Genomic DNA, 6,851 nt, shown 5'->3' with positions numbered 1-6,851 from the left:
TCTCTCTCTCTCTCTCTCTCTCTCTCTCTCTCTCTCTCTCTCTCTCTGTGTGTGTGTGTGTGTGTGGGTGTGGGTGTGGGTGTATAGCACAGAATCCCAACCCTGGATCTAGAAAGAATCAGTCTTCTCAGTTCAATTAACATATTCAAGATGATTCCCTATAGACATATAGAAAGCCTGTTCCAAGTAGGCCCACATGGAGGCTTGTCTTTCAATTATTCTACATTCCCTTAAGTACTGCAAGGATAGAAATGGATAAGACCCTGAGGAAAAGAAGGTCCAGCACCAGGCCCAAACTGGAATCCTGCTCAAGAGGGAGGCACCAATGTCTGACACTCTTACTGAGGCTATGGAGTGCTCATAAAAGGAACCTATCATGACTGCCCTCTAAAAGATCCAAACAAGCAGCTGAAAGAGTCAGATGCAGATATATGCACCCAAGCAATAGGCAGAAGATGCTGTCCCTTGTGGTGGAATTAGGGAAAATCTGGAAGTATGACCCTATAGGAGAACCAGCAGTCTCAATTAACCTGGAACCCTCTCCAACACCCGCCCCCAGACCTCTCAGACACTGAACCACCACCAGGCAACATACAGCAGCTGATATAAGGCCCCCAACACATATACAGCAGAGAACTGCTGGACCTTGTTTCAGTCAGAGAAGATGCACCTAACCCTCAAGAGACTGGAGGCCCCAGGGAGTTTAGAGGTCTGGTGGGATGGGGTGGAAGAGGGGACATCCTAGTGGAAAAAAGAAGAGTGGACTAGATATGGTATATGGAACAATCAGAGTGTGGACCATGAGAGGAATAAACCTAGAGTGTAAAAATACATAAATAAAATAAAATATTAAATTAAAAAGTTATCAATTTACACTAACCATCATAGATTATTTTATGTTACCTTTTTGCTAATAGGTTCTTACATGCAAGAATCAAATGTGATGCAAAGAAAAAGCAGTGCTTTAAATATTGTATTAGCTAATATTATTGTGTTAACTTAGCAGCAGAGAATTAATGTAAAATCTTCTAAGAAAACAGAACACGCTAAGTACTTTTAGTGCATTTTATTAGAGGAGACAAGAAAGATTTGTTGTGGAGATAATTTTATAACCTTTATTCAAAAACAAGAGTTGGTATTGTACTTTCTTGTGAAACAATATTTTGCTTTTAAATTATAAACAGCAATGCCAGCTTATACCATAATTCCTAAGCATTTTGATCATTTAAAAGTATTCATTAAATAAATCTACACCAAAATCCATAAATAACTAGAAGATGTATATTTATATGTAAATGATATGGAGCTTTATCTTCAAAAGAGAATGAGTTTAAAACATAAAGTCAATGGAACAGTTTCATAAGATAACTTACTTCTAATTCAGCAACCTAACAAAAACAATAGTTGTATTATCATGTAAAAATTAAATGTTAAATATAATAAACAAAAAAAAAACCCAGCTGAACTATGTACATGTTCCGTTACATTTTTCTAATGATTTTATACATGTTTGAATTCATAATTTTCCTATTAATGTTTCATAAACACTTAAAGAAAAATAGCTCTCTGCCAGTGTATAATTGATGTACTAACTCTTGTTATCTTCACTCACTTCCAAGTAAGCCAGTTAAAACATCAGGACTTTATCTTCTTCAGAAGAAAAGTATCACAGGCACTCATGTGGACACTAATTGCTCTGTCTACAAATTAACTTGCCACAAACACTTTACAGTTTCTTCTTTCGGTGTCTATTTCATGCTTCCATATTTTATTTTAGTGACCCCATTCATATTATAATGTTTCCAAAATTAGTAAAGAGCTATGAGTGTTGGGTTTCAAAGGAGGAGACACAGAATCCACTTATATAAAGATTTGGAAATAGTATAAGAAGGATTAAATTGGGAGGGGCAGAGGAAGGTAGTAAAAGCAATACAGGAAGGAATAAATAAAACTAAGTACATTTATTTAAAAGTCACATAGAAACCTACTAGTGTTAATGCTTCTTTAAATATACAACTGTACACATAAAATAAGAGTCTAGAATATTGATTCTCAACCTGTGTGTTGGGGATCACCTAAGACCTCAATGAAAAACACAGGTATTTACATTAAGTCTCATACGGCAGCAAAATTACAGTTTTTAAATAGCAATGAAAATAATTTTATGGTTAGAGGTCACCACAACATTGGGAAGTGTATTGTATTAAAGGGTCACAGAATTAGGAAGGTTAAGAAGTACTAGTCTAGAGTCATCCTAGAATGAGGCCATAACGCTAGTACTAGATCCCACATGATAATAAATAAAAATCCCAGAGAGAGGATTGGGCTGCCACTTTTGGAGTTGTTGGCAAGTGAGCCCCATGAGCATCCCTTCCTCAGTATTTCAAGTGTATGTCAATACTTTTGCCTATCCTCTAGAACTTGGTGGTAAGCCCAGCCCCTGTTTTTAAAGGCATCACACACTTAAGTTGTAGATAATGAAGATATTAACCTGATATTCAGCTACAAAATTCATTCTACTGGCTAGCTTTCCGAGTGCTGACAGGTGCTATGCATGCTGGAGGAGAAAAGGTAATCATCAGTCTTATCCAGCCGTGAATCATTGAGGGATAACAATGACTACCTTAGTAAAATAGACCCACTGGTACAGAAGTGGTACAAATATCCTGGGAGCAATAAAGCATTTTGAAATTAACTGGAAACAAGGCTTATGAACAAGTTGAATAAAACAAGGAGGTAGAATTAGATGTATTGGGAAGAGAAATGGCCCTTGAGGTGTGGAGCAAGGAAGAAATTAAAAACACTAATATGCCATCAATGAATTAATAAGAGTGAGGGCCTAGTTACACAAGAAGAACTTCATTAAGTAAAAACACACTATGATTGATTTCTTTTGAAAAAATGAGTTTAGATAAATAGATCTCCATTTCCAAAATATAGAAAAAGTCAAAGTCTTGCTGAAGTGTTAGCAACTTAGAAGACAGAAAATAAGAAAAAGAAAAAGGGATATGCCTTTTCTCATCCCCATAAATTTAATATATTTATAATTTTTGTACAGTTTTTTAAAAACTTTTTACCTCCAATTTTTCCACATAAGCCATACCAATATATCTATACAAGCAAACTAACGGTATATACTGATCACTCAAATTATGTAAATTTCTTTTTATAATCATACTATGTTTCTCCCAAATCTATTATTGGTGCATAATGATATAAATTATAATACATTTGTTGATCTCAATTAAAAGACAATGTCAGTCAAAATTTGTTGTCTTATGAATTAAATTCAACTCAATGTTCTGCATATTTGAAAATTACATTTGGAAGACAGTTCATTTTTGATTGTAAAATACATATTCACAATTATAGATATATTTAAGATTCATTACTTTAAATGTAATGATAAACATGTAAAATATCAATAAACCAGCCCCCAGAAATCTGAAAAATTTGTTAATTGAATCTCATATTTGTAGTAAGGATTTGGAAGCTCTGATTTCTAAATCAGGTTTGTGTCTTCATTTGAAATATACAACTTAAAGCACACCTGCATTACAATTATTTTAAATGTATCTAAAATTGTAAATTTATATATTAATAGCTGTATCTCACACAAATAAACAATTTGTCTTTCTTAAGAGTCTGAATTTAAAATCTTGGAAAAAACTTTTATTGTTGAAAGCGAATCTATACCATCAGATGGAATGAATGGTAGTTTATTAACAACAATATGATAACTACACAAGGAATATGGATTCAGTATGTCTAAATATGTATTCCAACACTGAGATAGTACAGAAGGTGTTAATAATCACATAACAAAAAGAAACAAACAAAAATATCATATACTATGTAATTTGTCAAATACACTGCTGGAGACCACAGTTTGACAAGTTAGACTAAACAATAAAACTGTCTATGGAGATTTTGCATGTTACCTGTTGATATTTTTTTAGCTTTTGGTTTGGAAAAAATCTCTATTTTTCTAAGAATATATTAAAAAGACTTTACCTGTTAGTCTGAATGATATTAGGTCAGATACAGAGGAATAGCTATTAACTGTAAGGAAGGTATCTCCTGACAACACAACTCTGATTCTGTAAGACTCCAACTGATCACAATCAAAGAAATTTTAGTAAATAAATAAGTTTTTTGGTAGAATCTTGGACATAAATGAATTTTTTCTGTGAGCCTTAATTTACACTATTATAATGGCGATAAAATCATTAAATTTTATAAAGATCATATTTTGATTGTAGCATATTCCAAATGTACTCCTATAAATGCAATGTAATAATATTGTAAACAAGAAAAGATTAGGAAGAAAAACAAAGATAAACGTGAAAGAATTGCTTAGAAATTTACTTGGCTTTAGAACATGCATGATGATCCAAACCTTATTAGGAACCAGAGGATCTTACATCTTTAGGCCTGTACCTCAGCCACCATAGCACAGAAAGAGAAGCCTGTCTCAGCTTAGTGTTTCTCAGAATCAGGATATAGGAGTGGCATGAAGAAAAAGCTATTCCAGTAAATATGTTAAATAAAAAGATCATATAATTCCCCTGTAATCCAATGCTCCAAACATGTATAACATCAGAAAGTAAAAAAATGGCATAAAGAGAGAGGAAAGCAAGGCCAGTTTTTAAGGCTTTAATGTGGGCCTTGGTTTTGGAATCTCTGGAACCCCTGGTATTGTGATGCATCTTCTTCTCATGTTTCCACAAAGAGAAAATTAACAGGAAAAAAGCCATCAGTGACACAGCAAAGGGGATGCTCGAAAATATAGAGTTGGTGAATAAAAGATGTTTGAGAAATGAAGTTGAGTTCCTAGAACTAAAATTATAAGGCATGATTCTTGTATTCAGTTCAATCCAAACATCAATATGGGCATTGATGAGTATGATGTTCAAAACCAAGAGGGGCAGAGACAGCATCAGGGTTATGGAAACCACATGCCTAACTCTCCATTTTAAGTAAAGAAAAATTGAATTCGAAAAATTGACTATCTTCAGAAGGTAAAAAATGCTGAGTTTAGTAGAAAGCCAAAGATTAAAGTGATTGGTCACAACCCAGACAATAGTGATCACTCTTACAATTATTTCTGTCATTTTTACTCGATGAATAAGAAAAAGCATTATATTTGTTTGTACAAACCAGAGCTGAGTAACTCGGGAAATTGTAAGTGAAATGATGATTTGATCCACTAGAGAAATTGTTCTTCTCTGAACCCAGCTGATGCAATTCACCAGTGCTATAAATCCATGTAACAGGTTCCCAATGAGAAATTCCAAAATGAAAACGGTTGTAAATATGATCTTTGTGATAGCAGCCATAGCCTGCAAGAGAATGCCAGTCTGTTACTTGTCACTATATTCATCTAAGATGCTATGTCTATTAAATAAATGAAAAATCAGAAAGAGTTTCTCTTTGAAATCTCACACAACCAATGCAAATGAGGAAACATTCAAGATATCCTAGTGACTGACTTCATAGTTTTCCTCTTGAATCTCTTGCATTTCTCCACACATTCTAGCTAAGCTTTGACTAGATAATAAATACCTTATACATAATAGACTAGAGTCTTTGGCAGCTGATGATAAAGGAAATGCTGGCTTTATATGTGTAACTATGCAAACAAAACACATTATTTATATTCTTTTGCCTTTTATAACACTATACATATTTTATGATCAACTTTGACAGACTACTAATATTACAAAATTTAAACAATTCTAACAAGAAAAATATTATTAGATAGGATGGGGTATGTTGATACACAAATTAATTTCTGCTTTCAAAAGACAGTGGCAACTAAATTTCAGTGAGTTTGAGGCCAGCCTGGCCTACGTAGATCTACAGGAAGGTCTACAGATTGAAAGCTCTTCTTATAAAAAAAATATTTTTTGTACATGGAACTTCCTAAAAGTTTAAAATTTATGGTACAATGATCTCTTCAGAAATATTACCCAAATCTCATAAAAAACTATCATTGTATAGTAATCTCCTGGGGAAATTATTCTGAAAATATTATTAATAAAATACTTTGCTGTTTATAAATTCATGCATACAAACAAACAAGCATATACACAGTTGGATTGAGGTCCACCTACCTTAGCTTTTTTCTCCAGTAATTTAAAATTTTCTAGTAGTTCAGGATTTAATAATTAATCTATCTTATGCTCAGGACCATGACAGATGACACAGTGTTTTCAATGTTTTAAAAATCCTTCCATTTGGTCCAAGTAAGGATGCTTTAATCCAACTTGGAAAGGAGAAGAAAGCAATCATGGGAGCAGAGGGAGGGAAGGATCTGGATGAGAGAAGGGAGGGAAAAGGGGAACATGGCCAGGTATTCGGGGAGTAGGGAACAGGGGAGAAGCCCTGAGGGTCAACAGAATTAATGAAAATAAGCAACCTCCAGAGATGAGAGGTGGGAAGTGGAGGGACCCTCTTTAATATACCACAGACCTGATAAGTGAGAGATTCTTAGGACCCAAAGTGAGGGACCTTAGATAAAATGCCCAGAAGTGCGGAAAGGGAACTTGTAGAGTCTACCTGCAGTAGAAAGACAAGGCATCAAGTGGAGGAATGGGGTTGCCATCCACCACTCAAAAATTCTGAGCTAGAATTGTTACTGTCTAAAATAAACTGCAGGGACAAAAACAAAGAACAGACTGAGGGAAAAGAGGTCCAGTGACAGGCCCAAACTGGGATCCAGCTCAAGGGGAGGCTCCAAAGCCTAACACTATTACTGATGCTGTGGTGTACTTACAGACAGGGGGCGAGCATTGCAGTCTTCTGAGAGACCAAACAAACAGCTTAAAGAGGCAGTTGCAGATACTTAC

This window comes from Grammomys surdaster, unplaced genomic scaffold (genome assembly GCF_004785775.1).
Source record: "Grammomys surdaster isolate TR1022 unplaced genomic scaffold, NIH_TR_1.0 373, whole genome shotgun sequence".
NCBI classification, from domain to species: Eukaryota; Metazoa; Chordata; class Mammalia; order Rodentia; family Muridae; genus Grammomys; species Grammomys surdaster.
The sequence above is the reverse complement of the archived record's forward strand: the minus strand, read 5'-3'. Positions refer to the sequence as shown.